Below are 18973 nucleotides of genomic sequence, written 5' to 3'. Positions count from 1 at the left end.
TGAATAAAATTGCACTCTGCTCCTTGAATGCTCTAAGGTCATTTTAAAAGCAATGTTTTTCACATCGTCGCGTCTCTTTATTGCGTTGTCGTGGGCTAGTAGGTGTACTCGTTTATTGGTTCTGGTGGAAGAGAAGTGGAGGAACTTTCTCATTTGTGGAGCTGTTAGCATCATTGTTTTTAGGTTATTTTTTGGGAAAGTTGTGTTAAGGCCCCAATATGAAGAACCTCATGTGAGTAGCCCCTTTAACCTTTCCCCATTGTGGATCAGACCCAAAAAAACTCAATTAATATATTTGGGCCCCTCCACATCAGGCGTATAGAGGAAACTATGGTATTTCCTTATAAGCTCTAAAATGCCCTTCTTCTTCCCGACGACGCAGTGATCTGATGGTGGAATTGGAGTAAAATTTTGTTGCGCGCAGCGGAAATTTCGGCAGCACTTTGGCAGCACAACAAGAGTTAGGTCGCAATAAGAATTCTTGTTTCTCAAAGTGAACAAGAATCTGAAGCCTAATATCCCATCAAAGTGAGATATTTGCTCTTCCTCTCGTCAGCTCTAGGACTGCGCGTCGAGGGAACCTAAAAAGCTATTACAAATCACACAAAAGGCAGTACAACCAATTTTACGTGGTTCGGCAAATTGCCTACGTCCACGGGGCAAGGAGGGGGAGATCTACTACTAGAGGGAGAGAATACAAATAGGGTTTACAATCACTCAATCTAAACCCTCACACAATCTCTCAAATCCCTCACACAGATATCTCTCTGAAAACAACTGCACAAAATCTTCACAAAAGGCGGCTGACTTTTCTCCTTGCACAGCAATTTTCTTCTCTGCCTTTGCACGCGATTTTCTCCTGCAGCCGCCAAACGAATTCGCGCACATGCAGCCTTGCTCTCACGCACCTGTAGCCGCAATACTATTCCCTCTGCCTTCCTTCGCACAAAAAAAACCCTAAAAAAACAAGTTAATATATATTGTGATTTGATTTCGGGTGGGCTTTGATGTTCACGCTCTCCGCTCCGCGTAAACTTCCGCGTGAGCTTCAATCACGTGGTAGTGGCCACGTGCTTCACAATTCTCCACCTCGGTGAAGTTTTCTCAAAACCGAGCCGACACCAAAGCAACCAAATGTCCCACTTGTTGTGTCCAGTACGAAGTGAATCCACAACAAGACGAGAATCCGAACGAGAGTCCAAACAATCTCAACCCCATCAACTAATCCAAACCGGTTGCATCTGAAAGACTGCCTACGTATCCTCTTGCCCAAGGAATCAAGCCGAACGTAGTTCACCCAAATGGCCGCCAACGGCCTCAACAATCACGAATATGCAACAAGCTTCGACAATGATCAAACTTGTTGCTCGGAACCACCTTAGTGAGCATATCTACCGGATTATCCTTCGTGTGGACTTTAACAATCTCCACATCACCATCTTTAAGAACATCCCGAACGAAGTGATAACGAACGTCAATATGCTTCGTCCTCGCATGAAAAACTTAATTCTTCACCAAATAGATAGCACTCATGCTATCACAATGAATAGTGACGGACCTCTGCGATATACCAATGTCCTCCAAAAGTCTTCGAAGCCAAATAGCCTCCTTCACAGCCTCCGTAACTGCCATATACTCTGCCTCCGTCGTAGACAAAGCCACCGTCGACTGTAAGGTGCTTCTCCAACACACCGGCGCACGGGTCAAAGTAAACACATACCCCGTAGTAGACCGGCGCTTATCCAAATCCCCAGCATAATCCGAATCCACATATCCAATGCACAACTGCCCACCTGTAGTGTCCCGCTCATAAACTAAACCAACATTGAGCATACCTCTAATGTACCTCAAAATCCAATTTACGGCGTCCCAATGACCCACTCCTGGATCGTGCATGTATCTCGATACCATGCTTACCGCCTGTGACAAATCTGGTCGCGTACATACCATCGCGTACATCAAGCTCCCAACCGTACTCGCATATGGAGTCTTCGACATCAACTCTCGATCTTCAACTGACTTCGGTGAAAGACCAGCTGAAAGCTTCAAATGGGCTCCCAACGGTACACTAACTGGCTTCGTATCCATGCTAACATGGAATCGCTGTAAAACTTTCTTCAAATAAGCCACCTGTGTCAAACAAATTCTGTCCTTCTCCTTGTCTCTGCCGATCTCCATTCCCAAAATGCGTTTGGCCTCACCCAAGTCCTTCATCTCAAACTCATTTGAAAGCTGAACTTTCAACTCATCTATAGCCGACCTGGAAATAGAGGCAACCAATATGTCATCGACATAGAGCAACAAATAAATGTACGCACCTCCTTTCAACTTGTGAAAATATACGCAATGATCAAACTGGCTCCGAGTGTACGAATGACCAAGCATAAAACCATCAAATCGCCTATACCACTGTCGAGGAGACTGTTTCAAACCGTATAGCGATTTCTTCAATCTGCAAACCAACTTATCTTTCCCTGCAGCTCGGAATCCCAATGGCTGAGTCATATATATTTCTTCATCAAGATCACCATGAAGAAATGCTGTCTTCACATCCAACTGATCTAACTCCAATCCATACTGTGCCACCAAAGCTAGCAAAATCCGAATCGACGAATGCTTCACCACCGGAGAGAAAACCTCATTGTAATCAATACCTTCCTCCTGTGCATAGCCCTTCGCAACCAACCTAGCCTTGAACCTCACTGGAGTGCCCTCAATGCCCTCCTTCTTCGTGTACACCCACTTGCACCCAATCGCCTTCCGCCCCTTTGGAAGCTCTACAAGCTCCCATGTATCGTTCTTGTGAAGAGACTCCATCTCCTCCTGCATAGCCACCTGCCACGAATCAGCCTCCGAACTCTGCTCGGCCTCTCTGAAAGTAGTAGGTATCATCTCATCGATACTCTCCACCGGAAGTGCATATGCAACTGTGTCGGCATACCGTGCTGGCACCCGTATGTCTCTCCTCTGTCTCCGTGCCGCAATAGAATCCTGAACCTGAGCCGTCGGTCCCTGATCCTGCTCATGAGTACCCGTATCCTCCGCATCACCGTCGTGCTCGCCTGGCGTCACCTCGGTCGGCACTCTCATGGATACTGCACTATCTGGACTCTGTGGAGCTGCATCAATCTCCACCACCTGCGAAATCTCCTCTGTCGGGTTGCTCTCCACCTGATGAGAGCTGGGAAGCTTCAAGATAGAAGCCTCATCGAATGTGACGTCCCTACTCAGCACAATCTTCTTATCAACTGGATCCCAAAGCTTGTATCCCTTGACACCACGCTTGAATCCTACAAATATGGCCTTCCTAGCTCGAGGTTCCAACTTATCAGTTCTAACATGATAATATGCAGGGCAACCAAATACCTTAAGCTGGTCATAGTCATGTGCTGTCTCTCCCGACCACATCTCCATAGGGGTCTTCCCCTCAATCGCAGATGAAGGCAGCCTGTTAATGAGGTGGCTCGCATAAGAAAGTGCCTCAGCCCAAAAGATCTTCTCCAAACCACTATGCGCCAATAAACATCGAATCTTCTCCAGCAAAGACCGATTCAATCTCTCCGCCACCCCATTCTGCTGCGGTGTATGACTAACTGTGAAGTGCCTCTCTATGCTCGACCACCAAGTGATGCAGTCTTGGTGGGACCCCAAACGTCTGTGTGCACGTAATCCAGGCTGCCCCTCGTCTGATGAATGGCAGTCCCGAACTTTACCTTCGTCTTCTTGCCAAGAACACAGTGCTCACAGAACTCAACCTTCCCACTTTTTGCTCTCTTCAATAGCCCCTGCTTGCACAATGCCTGCAGTGACTTTTCACCTGTGTACCCCAATCTATAGTGCCAAAGTCTGCTCATGTCCGCTTCTGAAGTAGCCGAAGCAACCTGGCCAATCTCGATGCTTCCCTTCAGATAATACAAATTCCGATTGCGGACTCCCCTCATCACCACCAATGATCCCTTAGTAACCTTCGCTACAGCGTTTTCGAAAGTCACCTTGAATCCCTTCGCCTCCAAAGCTCCAACTGAGATAAGATTTTTCTTCAGTTGAGGAACAAATCTCACCTCCTTCAACTCACGGACTACTCCATCGTGCATCCTAATCCGTACGGTACCTATCCCACAAACACCACAGGATTGATCATTTCCCATGACAACAACACCCCCGTCGACTTTCTCAAAAGATGCAAACCAGTCTCGCCTAGGGGTCACATGAAAGGTAGCGCCGGAATCAAGCATCCAATCTGATGCATCCACATGGTTCACCTCCGGAGTAATCAGTAGAGAAAAGCACGAATCATCGGAATCATCGCCTTTCGCAATATTCACCTCATTGGCCTTTGGGCCCTTTTTCTTGCCATTCTCTTTCTCCTTGAGCATCGGGCAGTCTCTCTTTCAATGTCCCTGCTCCTTGCAGAATGCACATTGGTTCTTTGTTAATTGGTGGCGGCCTCTAGACTTTGACCTTCCTCTATTACCACCTTTCCGATATGGGCTTCTACCTCTCGTCGACAAGGCCTCTCTTGAAGTACTAGCGCGGGAAGTCTCCTTGTCCTTCCTCCTCAAATCGTAGTTCGTCAAAGCGTTAGTCACTTCACTATAGCTGATAGAAGATCTCTCGTTCAACAAAGTGAGCACGAAGGTATCATACTCCTCATCCGGTAAGGAGCGCAACAAAATAATCGCCTTGTACTCATCCGATATCTTCTCATCAACATTTGCCAAGTCCGACAACAACTTCGTATAGTTGTTCACATGAGCCGCTAGCGAGGTGCCTCTGGACATCTGAAATCTGAAGAGTCTTCGCAGCAAGTGCAACCTGTTCTCAACACTCTTTGTGAGATACTTATTGTTGAGAATTTCCCACATCTTCATTGCAGACGTCACCCCAATCACATCATATTTCAGTTCCTGTTCCAAACAGGACCTGATCACCCCACACGCGTTCCTATTCATTTTCTCCCATATCGCCTCATCATATTTAGGTGGCCTCTCATGGACCATGATGGTCTCTTCCAAATTCTGAGCATTGAGTGCATCCTGTACGTCGCTCATCCACAAACCAAAGTTGATTTTTCCATCATATTTCACCACACTAATTTTGGTGTTCTGAAAACCAACTTGTATTGTTCCCGCCATCGATTTGCTGCTTTCACCTTCTTCTCCCATTGCAAACTAACTCCAAATTGTAGAGAAAGAACAAATTTGATATAAATTAGGAACCACCCAACTGAACCCTAGATTGGATTCCAAATAGATTTTCTAACCACACGAGGAAAGCGAAATCTCCAACGGAAACTCCTAATGCTATCTCCACCGAAGCCTAGAACTCCAAGAACCAAGCTTCACACAAGAATCTTCCTCCACCAAAAAAACCCTAGATCTGAAACCTGGCTCTGATACCACTTGTTGCGCGTAGCGGAAATTTCGGCAGCACTTCGGCAGCACAACAAGAGTTAGGTCGCAATAAGAATTCTTGTTTCTCACGGAAATTTCGGCAGCACTTCGGCAGCACAACAAGAGTTAGGTCGCAATAAGAATTCTTGTTTCTCAAAAGGAACAAGAATCTGAAGCCTAATATCCCATCAAAGTGAGATATTTGCTCTTCCTCTCGTCAGCTCTAGGACTGCGCGTCAAGGGAACCTAAAAAGCTATTACAAATCACACAAAAGATAGTACAACCAATTTTACGTGGTTCGGCAAATTTCCTACGTCCACGGGGCAAGGAGCGGGAGATCTACTACTAGAGGGAGAGAATACAAATAGGGTTTATAATCACTCAATCTAAACCCTCACACAATCTCTCAAATCCCTCACACAGATATCTCTCTGAAAACAACTGCACAAAATCTTCACAAAAGGCGGCTGACTTTTCTCCTTGCACAGCAATTTTCTTCTCTGCCTTTGCACGTGATTTTCTCCTGCAGCCGCCAAACGAATTCGCGCACATGCAGCCTTGCTCTCACGCACCTGTAGCCGCAAGACTATTCCCTCTGTCTTCCTTCGCACAAAAAAACCCTAAAAAAACAAGTTAATATATATTGTGACTTGATTTCGGGTGGGCTTTGATGTTCACGCTCTCCGTTCCGCATAAACTTCCGCGTGAGCTTCAATCACGTGGTAGTGGCCACGTGCTTCACAAATTTCCCTCTATTTTTCTCTATCATGAATAATAATTCTTTATGTTATTTTAGGGTTTTTACTCTTCAACTATCAATACTCCTTTTGCCCTAAAATTCTCTCAATTCCTCCTTCTACCTTCCCTTCATTAATGGTTGAGAATGCTATCATCTGCATGGTCTCATCAGGTGAAAAAGTAGCTTTCTTAATAATTAACTCTTCAACCACCATTATAAAACTGAAGTTTGATGTGTCAGAGAGGTTAATACTTCCATACGATTCTTTATCGTTGGTATACAAAGATGAAATAAATGGCAACTGTAAGTTTCCTATTGAGAACAAAGAAAATTTGTTGTGTATGCTAGAGCATAACCGTAATATTAGGTGTAAAGAGATTCATACAAAAGCTTTTCAAAAAGCAGAGGATTCGACTTCCCATAACAACCAAAAAGTTCCACAATACCTATAAATTATCAGTTTTTTTTCAAAAAGAAATTTACGATTTGTTTGAACATCGTAACGTGATGAAAATTTAATACCTGTTAAGCGTGACTAGTAACATGTTAAGTATACGCGTTCATATGTTATGTTTATGCACTTGGATGTTAAGTTAAATAGTATAATGTTAAGTTCAATATGTATGACGTTAAGCCTAATGGGTTGAATGTTAACTATAAAAGGTTGTACGTACGTTAAGTCTAATTGGTTGAATGCTAAGTACAAAAGGTTGAATATTAAGTCTAATGAGTTGAATGCTAAGTATAAGGGGTTGTATGTTAATTCTAATGAGTTGAATGTTAAGTTGTTGTATATCAATTCTAATAAGTTGTCCGTTGAGTCTAATGATAGAGTGTTATTTCTAATGGGTTGAATGTTAAGTCTACAGAGTTAAATGTTAAGTCTAATCAGTGGAATAGTAAGTCTAACATGAAGAATGTTAAGTCTAATAGAAGAATATTAAGTCAAATCAGTTGAATGTTAAGTCTAATAAAAAGAGTGTTAAGTCTAATGAGAAGAATGTTAAGTCTAAGCGGTTGAATGTTAAGTCTAATAGAAAGATTGTCAAGTCGAATGAGTTGAATGTTAAGTCTCGTTTGTTAACTCTAATAGGTTCAATGTTAATTTTTTGTAGTTAGGATGTTGAGTATGAGCATTAACTTGTTTAGTATTTATTATTTGTTGTTGATTTTGTATTCTGAATATTTTCTAAAATGTGCAACATTGCCCCCACTTTGAACTCAAAATGTTCAGATATTTGTGCCGACATCAACATGTATTTCAAATAGGATTCCCAATGATAACCCGTCTCGAGATAATGTTATGATGATTGATGACATGATCAACAATTCAGAGAGGATTCCTACTTAGTGATACATTATTTTAATTGAGGAGGCCGTGTGACCATCATCAACTTCACCACATCGCTCACGAAGTACAACCGACAATGCATATTTTGCTTTAATTTTGTGTTTAGACTGTTTTTATGGCCGACGTCGTCTTGCCCACGTCGTCAATTGCAATGAACGACTTTGAAATCATGATCAGATACTTCCTTAGATGTTATTTTCACCAAGCAAGCCCTAACCCTAAATTGAAATTCGAGAGGGAGAAAGAAATAGATTTTGGGATTTTTTGGGTTCCTGTTTACAATAGAAGAGAGAGGGAGAGAGTACTTGAAAGGGAGTGGGTGCGGCTACCAATATTGTAATGTCACGTCATAAGGGTTTAGTAGTAATTTTAGGTGGACTTTCTCTCACATTGGTTACTTGACAGCCTAACTGGAGCATTGACACAAATACTGCTAGTATTTAGGGTTGAAACACAAAGACCAAAATATAGAGGGGCTGGTCACATGGGCTAATTCATATTGGGGCCTTGACACAATTTCCCCACCTTTTTTAAATACTAGTCACTTAAATGTTCAATTATTCCACAAATATTACCACGAATCATTCAAATTGTTTATTTGTCTCTCATATCTAATGGTTTGAGCAGAAGTTCCCATTTTTACCCCTCTGTTAAGTTCCCCGACATGTTTCTTAACGAGTTAAATTTGTTACCAAAACTCAAACCCACTGAGATCATTTTCTCCAATGACGAGGGAAAAAAATCACGAGCCATCTCTGAGCCCCGTACACCCTCTAAAATCAATATAACATTCAAACTGAAGTGTAAGTTGGTAATTGAGGGTGTTGGGTTGGGAGATTATCCAATAATCCAATTATGATTTGAAATTTTAAATGTAAAAGCTAGCAGAAAATCAATTTGCAAGACTTTACGTGCACGATTTGAAGGGCTGATGAGCAATTTCAAAGATTTGAAAGACTAATACGGAGTTATGGTAGATATGAGTGACTGACATCCGAAACTTACTTTTAAAGTGGAAATGATTTCCGGCATTTTTAAAAAATTCGAGTTACATGTATATATACTTGCTCCTACGATCCCACGGGCTTATTTGAAGGCGAAGTATCGCTTAGTAGGTCTGTTCAAAAAGCCCGACGGTCCGGGCCCGGTCTAAGGTCGACTCGGGGTCGGCCCGAAAATGCGGGTCAAACCCGGGCCCGGGATCGGCCTGGGCCCGGGACTGGCCGGGCAAAGAAACCGGGTCGGGCGGCTCGGACCCGAAGGCCGCGGCCCTTGACCCGCGAGCCCGGGCCCGGTGCGCAACGGTCCTCCCTTCGTGACTGTTGAAGGCAAAAATCCGAGCCGGCGGTGACGAAAACAATCAGCAAACGGTGATCCGTTTTCGCCAACAGTCACCAAAATGATCGTTTGTGGCCGGCCTGGCGCCGAGTCTGGTGATCTGTTTTGCCCGCGCAACAGCTCACCAAGTGATTCCGTTGTTGGCCGCCGCACGAGCGCACTCCGCGCCCTGCCACAACGGACCAAAATTGATCGTTTTGATCGTTTTGCCCCTTAAAATGGTTAAAAAACAGCTATTTGGTGAGAGTTTTTTGTCATTTGCCTAGGAGGCTGCCTCTATAAATAAATGGGGGTTTTCCTTCTTCTCCTCACACCAAAACTCATCTACTTCTCTCTAAACTCTAATACTCTCTTATACAATCTTATACTCTCTTATCCTCTCTAATAATCTTTTATATTTTCTAATCCTTCCATCAAATGGCTTCTGAATCTGATTATGAAGAGCAAAACCTATCTCCTACTGATCTTAAAATGAGTCCTCCTACAACAGCTACTCCTCCTACCGATCCTATCGGTGTTAATCCCGAATCCGATGGCGACGAATATGCACCAAGAGCTCCTAAAAGGCCGAGATCCGATGTGTGGAATTTTTTTGAGAAGATAGATATCACCAATGATGAACACGGTATGATCCTCACCTAGAAGGCTAAATATGCATTGTGCGGCCAGATTTTCCAAGCTCATCATAAGAGCGGCACCAACCACCTCAAACGCCATATAGAAAAACACAAAAAATATCAGAATCCTCAATGTGATATCCGACAATCTATGATTTCTCAATCCTCCTCTTCTGATAGTCTCGGTAGTTAGAATTATGACACTGCTTATCATTCTTAAAAAGGAATGTTATTAAGAAAATATATTTTAAGACTGGATTTCCAAAAAGAAAAGGCTAAGTTATCTTTTAAGAAAATATATTTTGCCAATGCATATTGTACTGATGATATGTATAAGATCAGTACTATTGTGCCCAACTCAGTTGTAAATAAAGTATCATCGCTTACTCCTCTATATTATGGCACAATAGGCTGGGACATATAAATTATAGAAGATGTCTAGCATGGAAAAATTAGAATTACTTTTAAAATGTAGGGGTAACAAACCTGAGAAGTGTGAATTCTATGCGCAAATGAAGCTGATAATGAAACCCTTTCCAAGTGTCACAAGGAGCACCAACCTATTGGATCTGATTCACTCGGATACTTGTGATTTCAAGAGCTTCGTCACTTGAGATGACATGAAGTACTTTATCACCTTCATTAATGATCATTCTTGCTTCTGTCATGTGTACCTGCTGAAATCTAAAGATGAAGCCTTCAATAAGTTTATCGAGTTTCGGAATCATGGAGAAGCAGCTTAGACTTCAGGTGAAAAGACTCAGGAGTAACAGAGGAGGAGAGTACCGATCTAAGGAGTCCGAAGCATACTTCAAGGAGCATGGAATCATTGTTGAAATACGGCTCTGTATTCTCCAGAATCTAATAGGATTACAGAAAGGAAGAATCACACATTAACCAAGATGGTAAATTCCATGCTAATCACATCTGGTCTACCTACCTGCTATTTGGGAGAGGCTTTGCTAATGACAAACTGGATTCTGAACAGAGTACCCTATTCTAAAACTAACAGTACTCCTCATCAGTTATGGTTAGGATATCCAGATCCTTTAGATAATCTCAAAGTGTGGGAGTGTCTCGCATATGTTTGAGTTTCAGATATCAGAAGGTGTTTGTGGAAAAATTTGTAATAAGAAAAACGAAGGAAAATTGATTTGTATTCCTTTAATCTCAGTTACAATTGGATTTCCTGATTACAAAAGAGAAGAGAATGATCTGGATTCTCCCCTTTGTTTAAATATGGGTTCTTCACGGTGGCGATGAGATGCCTCCCTCGATTGCTCACGTCGAGTTTGCTTCTCGTTGACGATCCGACGTCTTGTTTCACTAGAACATGATCTTCTCCTCACGATTTGACGTTGTGGAGAACTCTGAACGAGCTTAAAACTCTATGAAAGAGTTGATTTAACCGAAAGTCGGTTATAAGCCAAGGATCTCCTCACGATTTGACGTTGTGGAGAACTTGTGTGGCAAGTTTTAGAACTCTTGATGAGTTAATTGATCTTAACCGTAATTGGTTAGACCAGCCAAGGATCTCTTCTTTGCTGCCAAAAAGAAGGATGAAAGATCTAGCTGACCGAACCCTGAATTGAATTGATTTTTAGTTATTTATAGGGGATTAAGGGGTGTAACCACCTCCTTAATTCGCTCCTAAGTGGGGCTAATGGGATATAACCGCCCCTTAAATCACTCCTGAGTGAAGTTATGATCCCCTCAGATTGTGGGGAAACGGTTTTAAAACCGTTCAGCTCGTGTTTGACCGAGTCAAACGCAAAATCCATGTTCTGATGCGAATTCTGCGTTCAAACGCAGTGTTTGGAAGCTTGAACGCAGTGTCTGAAAGCTCGGACGCAGCGGATGGAAACTGCGTTGGCATCTTGTTGGAAGCTGCGTTTGGCGACTTGGAAGCTGCGTTTGGCAGCGAGTGAAGCTGCGTTTGGTAGTGGTATAGAGTTGCGTCTGGCAGCGCTTGGAGCTGCGTTGGGCAGCGGTTGGAGCTGCGTTGAGCAACAATATAGAGCTGCGTTGGGCAGCGGTATAGAGCTGCGTTGGGTAGCGCTTGGAGCTGCGTTGAGCAGCGGTTGGAGCTGCGTTAAGCAACGGTATAGAGCTGCGTTGGGCAGCGGTATAGAGCTGCGTTGGGCAGCGGTATAGAGCTGCGTTGGCAGCGATTGGAGCTGCGTTGGACAGCGATTGGAGCTGCGTTTGAGCTGCGTTCGTGGCCATGAATGTGCGGTATAGAGCTGCGTTGGGCAGCGGTATAGAGCTGCGTTGGGCAGCGGTATAGAGCTGCGTTGGGCAGTGCTTGGAGCTGCGTTGGGCAGTGCTTGGGGCAGCGGTTGGAGCTGCGTTGCGCAGCGGTTAGAGCTGTGTTGATCAGCGGTTGGAGCTGCGTTGAGCTTCGGTATGAGCTGCGTTGAGCTGCGTTCGTGGCTATGAACGCGATGCGTCTTGATGCTGGTGTGCGGGGAGGACTTCCACAGTTTGATTTGAAGAGACCGTCGATTTGTAGTCTCTTTCTGTCGAAGCGTTGCAAAGATCGTTATTTTTTAATCTTTGCTTTATCTCTCTGATATATGAGAGTCGTCAGATTATAACTCCCGATGTTGATTATGAAGGCTGTTTGATTAGAGCTTCCATCAGTTATCGTGAAGGTCGTCAGATTGTAACCTTTAGCGATCTACGTGAAAGTCTTCAAATTGTAATCTTCTGGAAGTCGTCAGAGTGTAACTTTCATCATCGGTGTTTTGATGGGGATCAGCTATCTATTATGATTTTTAGACAGCCTACAGAAGGCCTAAGCTCGGACCAAAGGGAAACAAATGTATGTTTCTCAGCATTGCTGAAGATAGCGATACTTGCAGGTTCCTTGACCTTAGACCCAACTCCATCATTAAAGCTTGGGATGTAGAATTGTTTGAGGATAAATTTATCAAAGATAAAGGTTTATTACTCAAAGATATAGCAGAGAATGCTATTACGTCAAATGCACCAGAAGAGCCAGTTTTGCGAGAAACTGAAAGTGTCAATGATGAAGGAGTTACCGAACCACCTTCCAAGCATGTCAGAAGACAAAAAGATTTTGGAGATGATTTCTTCACCTATAATGTGGAAGAAGATCCACAGGCTTTCCAAGAAGTAATACAGTCAACAGACGTTCTTTTATAGAAAGAAGTTATAGATGATGAGATTGACTCATTGATCTAAAATCATACTTGGAAGCTGGTGGATATACCTAAAGGTGCAAGACCTATCTGTTACAAGTGGATCTTCAAGAAGAAGCTTTATCCTGATGGTACTATTAAGAAATACAAAGCAAGACTGGTGGCAAAAGGATTCTCTCAAAAAGAAGGAATAGATTTCTTTGGTATCTATGTACCAGTTTGCAGGATCACTACTATCAAAGTGCTTATCGCATGAGCGGCGATTAAAATATTTGTCATACATCAGATGGATGTGAAGACTGTCTTTCTCAATGGAGATCTCACAGAAGAGTTCTACATGAAAAAACCAGAAGGACTTGATACTCCAGTTGGTAAAGTTTGTAAACTTGTTAAGTCTTTATATAGACTTAAGCAGGTACTAAAACTATGGCATGAGAAGTTCGATGGGGCTATTCGCAATAATAAGTATCAAGCTATTGAATCTGATCAATGTCTATACATCAAGGTCGCTGAAGAAAAGGTGGTGATTATCTACCTCTGTGTGTATGATATGCTCATCATCAGGAGTAATTTGGAGATAATAATATCCATCAAGAAATTTCTCTCAGCACAGTTCGGCATGAAGGACCTTGGAGCTACGGACGTGATTCTCATAATCAAAATTATATATTATGAAGAGAGTATTGGATTGTCTTAATCTCATTATGTCGAGATCATGCTAAGAAAGTATGGTTACTATAACCTACAAGAACTGTCAGTGTCATATGATTACAACAAGAAGCTTCCACCGAACACTAGAAAACCAGTAGAGCAGCTAAGGTACTCAAAGATTATTGGGAGTCTTATGTACGCGTTGAGCTACACGAGACCAAACATAGCATTCACTGTAGGAATGTTTAGTAGGTTCACATGTAATCCTGGAAAATTTCATTGGGATGCTATCCAGAAATTGATGAGATACTTAACAAAAACTATAGGTCTGGGCTTATTCTATACTGGATATCCGGCTGTAATCGAAAGCTATTCAAATGCGAGATGGTACTCAGAACCAGATAAGTACAGATCTACTAGAGGTTTTGTCTTCACCATGGATAGAGTCATCGTCGAGTGGAAGTCTAAGAAGCAAACTATGATTGCACAGTCATCGATAGAATATGAATTCTTTTACACTCTATGCTGCGAGAGATGAAGCTGAGTGGCTCAGTTATTTTCTCCGAGACATTCCATTAACAGAATTGTAAGGCGTAATTACTATCTATGGTGATAATCAGAAGGCGAGTGTTGTGGTAGAAAACTCGATGTTCAATGGAAAGAAGTAGACCATTCATCTAAAGCATGACTATTTGTGAGAGCTCATTTGGCAAGGAGTCATCTTTGTGATAGACGTCCGGTCTTCAGAGAATATGACTGATCCTTTAACCAAAGGTCTGAAAAATGACATAGTCGAAAGGACGTTCGATGGAATGAGTCTCAAAGTTTTATGAGTCTTATAAATACTTATCATTTACATCAAGTTATTAGTTCAAAGCTTACGTTACTAATGAAAAGATGATTGGTTTAAAAGTCGAGTAAGATTTGTAAAAGTTTAGTGAGTCTTACAAATATTTATCATATACATCAAGTCATTAGTTTAAAACTTACGCTACTAATGATAAGATGATTGGTTTAAAAGTTAAGTAAGATTTGTAACTAAAATCCTATCATGGTAAAGAGTAAGATTTGCAACTGAAATCTTATCATGGTAAAGAGGATGACTGTTAAGCCTTAATGAGTCCAAAGCATTTCGAATGCGGACTATTGGATAGATAACATGCCTAAAGGACTCACCGATGATCCTATCATGTAAAAGAGTTGGTTGTTAAGCCTTAATGAATCCAAAGCATTTCGGATGCATGGTGTTAGATAGGAAACACGTCTAAAGAACTCACCTAGAATCCTATCATAAGAGAAGATGACTCTTAAGCTTTAATGAGTTCAAAGTATCTCGAATGCAGGATGTTTGGTAGGAAACATGCCTAAAGAACTCACATATACCTGGGTGGAGGTTTGGTCATATCCTATGGTGCCTTGTGAAAAGATATCTAGAGCCCTAGTGGAAACCAGGACATGTACAGGGCCATAAATGTGCAAAGCAAAGGCAAAAGCATAGCAAGTGTGGTTCAAAGTGAAAACTACCACAGATGAGTTTGATCTTGTGTGATCACTGGATCTTAGACATGTGCTAGTTCAAGACTTTGCGACACTAAGCATATATCTTTTATTCAGTTGATCAAAGAGGGATTCAAGTCCTTGCGACATCTACCTTATGCACAACGATTGAAACAAAACACCATTACATGATACTAGTTTAAAAACTTGTAGGGGGTTGTTGGATTTTTGGGTCAAAACCGCTTTCCAAAAAATGAGTTTTCAATATATATATATATATATATGTATATATATATATATATATATTAACTACAAGTATTTTTCATAAATGCTTAGTAGCCTAGTAGAAAGTTAATGTTTTGGTGTTTCAAAATGTTCTCTGTTAGAAACTTGCCAACGGCAAGCCGATAAGTATTTTATTTTAATTAATCCCTTATAAGTTCTAGTGGGTCATGGGTCGTGGGTCGTGGGCCAATGGGTCGGGGATCAGGGCTAATCGGGCTGACGCACTAAGTGGCGCTTTGTTAGGCGTACTTTGCACTTCTCACGGAGGCATCGGGGCCAGGTGGCACTGTTTGGCGCCACGAAGGGTGCCTCACAGGCTGCTTCGCAGCATGCGGACAAGCTGCGTATTCGCACGAGGGTGACCCTAGCGTTCTCGTAGTTTGACAAGCTGCGTATTCGCACGAGGGTGACCCTAGTATTCTCGTAGTTTGACAAGGTTCGCTCGTTCGTTGAAGTTCATCTGTCATACGAGGTTCGCCTGTTTGACGATGTTCATTCGTTTGACAAGGTTCGTCTGTCATACGAGGTTCGCTTGTTTGACGAGGTTCGTCTGAAGAGAGAGAGTCTTCCTTCTTCACAAACATCCTCAAGAAGCTTCTAGCGAGTCCTAGAGATCTAAGCTCAGACTTGATCTTTGGAAGAGTGAACATCTTACATCGATAAGATATTCGCTTCAAATTCTTACTTCGATAAACGAAGGAAGAATCATTAAACCCCTCACGGTTTAACCAGAATCTGTGATTTGGTGGTCCACGAGTCAAAGCGCTCCCGGCACAGGCAAAGATCCCACGCAAGCAGCGATCCAAACAACGATCCTGCGTTTGTTTCTAAAAAGTTGTAATTTTCCTTTTGTTGTGTAAAAGATGTCTTATAAAAAGACCATTTCTTTGAATTTGTTGTAATCGACCGAAGATATAATGAATTCCATAACAAAACCAACTTTTGACGAAAACAAGCTGGCGACCACAGTGGGAGCCAACAGTCTCGCTGCCGAGTTTATTGTAATCGACTGAAGATATAATGAATTCCATGACAAAACCAACTTTTGACCCAAACAAGCTGGCGACCACAGTGGGAGCCAACGGTCTCGCTGCCGAGACCGTCGTGTCGCAGCCGATCAAGATTCCAGTTGAATCCATGGTCGAATACGAATTCGACCAGACCAAGTTTGAGGAATATCTCTCATCATCCTCTTCAAGATCTTCATTGTCTCGTAAATACAAGAGGATCTCACAATTGAGGAAGACCTACATGTCAAAGAAGGCACAAAATGAAGACTCTCGCCTGATTGTTGCTGAGAATTTCACTCGCAACACCTCTGCTCAAAATGGCTCTTATCTAATTGAAGAGTCATCGAATCAAAGCCCGACGACATTGACGAAAAGAGCTCGTCAGAGACAGCGTCAGCGTCGTGCTTGTCAAATAGCTAAGGCATTTGAACAAACCGACGGAGTTCGTTATTATGCGGACTTAGAGTCGAGGAAACAACAAGTGGTTCGTTCAACGCAACGACGAACTACTCACGTTTCTGCACAATTCACAACGGAGGAATGGACACTCGTCAAAAGGGCTCGTTCGACCCTCCAAGAACGTATACAAAAACGTCGTGCAAACGTTGTTCATGCCCGTGCTCTCTTACAACAAAGACGAGAAAGGAGGAAGGAAACGGTGACCAAAGAATCACCAAAACTCCGCCAAGTTTGGATTCTGAAGTCTGGACTTATGCAAAATCAGCATTCGGAGCCCGTTAAGACTCCATACCCACAAGGGGGTGGTTCTAAACGTGCGACTCCCGACATAACCTTGGATCGCTTAAAGACAAAAATAAATTGTCCTGAGAATGCCAACAAGGTTTTATACCCCCAGAAGAAGACGCATTCACCAAATGATATCGTCATACCTGGGAGATCATACCAACAGACGATACGATTTTTTGGCAATCATACCGATGAATCGTATTATCAAGTTGAAGTTGTGAATAATTTTCGAAAGAGAGTTATTCGAGAGATAAACTCTCGTTGTTCCTGTGCACGACTCGTCAAAACAGCATTATCAGAATGTGACTGTTTCAAACGAGAAATCATCCCACGAAAAGTCTCTGCATTATCAAAGCCTAAGCTGAGACATTTCCGCAAAAGAAAATCAGCTGCCCAAAATGATGAATTCCCTGAAGTCACCATCAACGTAGCTGATAGAAGAAAGTCTAAACAGCATTCAAGTGACTCAAATCCCGACTTTTCCCCGAAAGGAAAAGTCAATCCAAGAATTGCTCAAAGGATGTCTCGACTCCAATTAGGAGCTATCAGACGCAGAGACTACAAGAGAATGCAAGAAGGAATGTCCTCGGAGGATGAATTCTCGGACACTTATTCTGCAATCGCTTCTGATGATACAATGTCTAGCACAGGACAAATCAGAGAAGTATTCACAATCACTGCTGATCAGTTCACTCAAATACTTCAGGAAGCTCTAGCCAAACAACGTGAAGAAATTAGAGCTGAAGTGAAGACAGAAATGAAGTTGGCTATCCAACAAATGAGAGAACTGTTAACTCAACAGCCTCAACCTCCTGAGTCCAATCAGCAACTTGAATCCAGCCACCACACTCGGAATGTTGTAGAGGACAGTGATCCAGAGGTGGATGAAGTCATTATGGCTGATACACCTCCCAATGACAATAACGCTGGGGGTGGTTTAACGGATCCTCCCAATAACGATATTGGGGGTGGTTCAATAGCACCTCTCACTGGGGGTGGTCCAATTATCTTTACTCGACATCATTCAGAAAGAAATGAAGACGATGACGGGAAAATGCAAAAACTTGAAGACAAAATCAATGCTTTGATGACGGCTCAAGAAGTTAAGAAGACGGGTATTCCATGTCCTTATCCGAGGGAATGGGATTCAATACCATACCCGACCAAATTCAATCTGATTAACTTCACACCGTTTGAAGGGAAGAGTTCGCCGATTCAACACTTGATTTATTTCAAGTCTCATTTGGGCATAATCTCTGGAAACGAGGCCTTAATGATCCGGTCATTCGTTGGCACCCTTCGTGGGCCCGCCTTCGATTGGTACCGACGGCTCAAGCCAGGGAGCATCAATTGCTGGGATGACATGGAAAGTTTGTTCCTCAGCAACTTCTTCGATGATGACACCGAAGTGTCAATCGGAACTCTTTTGGATGAGAAGCAAAAAGACGGAGAGTCAGTCGACAATTTTGTCAAGCGTTTCCGTAACATGGCGATGAATTGCAGAGATCCTATTACAGAGGAGTTCATCCTGCAAACATGCCACAATAACCTCTCCATCGATGTCTTGGAAGCTTTGGGGGTTGAGCCGTCCACAACTTGGAAGGAGTTAAAATTTCGTGGCGAACAAGCTGAACACTTTCTTAAAAGAAAGGAAGCTGAGAAAGGCCAACAAATGACATCTGCAATCATTGGGAACGCAACTTTCGATCCGAAGTTTCAAAAAGAATATTCATTCGAAGAGGATGAAGCTCCAGCCATATTGGAATACCTCCTCGCTAATGACAAAATCGAGCTACCACCTATTAAAGATCAGGATGGAGCTAAGATGATTACGGATCCAAATTACTGTGCGTACCACAGAAGGATTCTTCATCCCACCGAAATTTGCTTTGGACTCAAAAACAAAATCCAAGCCTTAATTGACTCCGGCGTCATAACGGCCAAAGAAGTCGAGTAAAGACGACCATATTACTCCATCGGATACACGAGTATAAACTGTTTTCCCCAACTCCAGCGGGTGCACGAGTATAAACTGTATTCCACTACTCCATCGGATACACGAGTATAAACTGCTTTCCCCAACTCCAGTGGGTGCACGAGTATAAACTGTATCCCCTCACTCCAAAGAGTATACAAGTATAAACTGCTTCTCGGTCATCCAACTAAGTACAATGTTAAAC

Source organism: Asparagus officinalis, chromosome 7, assembly GCF_001876935.1.
Source record: "Asparagus officinalis chromosome 7, Aspof.V1, whole genome shotgun sequence".
Lineage (NCBI taxonomy): Eukaryota > Viridiplantae > Streptophyta > Magnoliopsida > Asparagales > Asparagaceae > Asparagus > Asparagus officinalis.
Note: the sequence above shows the minus strand (reverse complement) of the source record.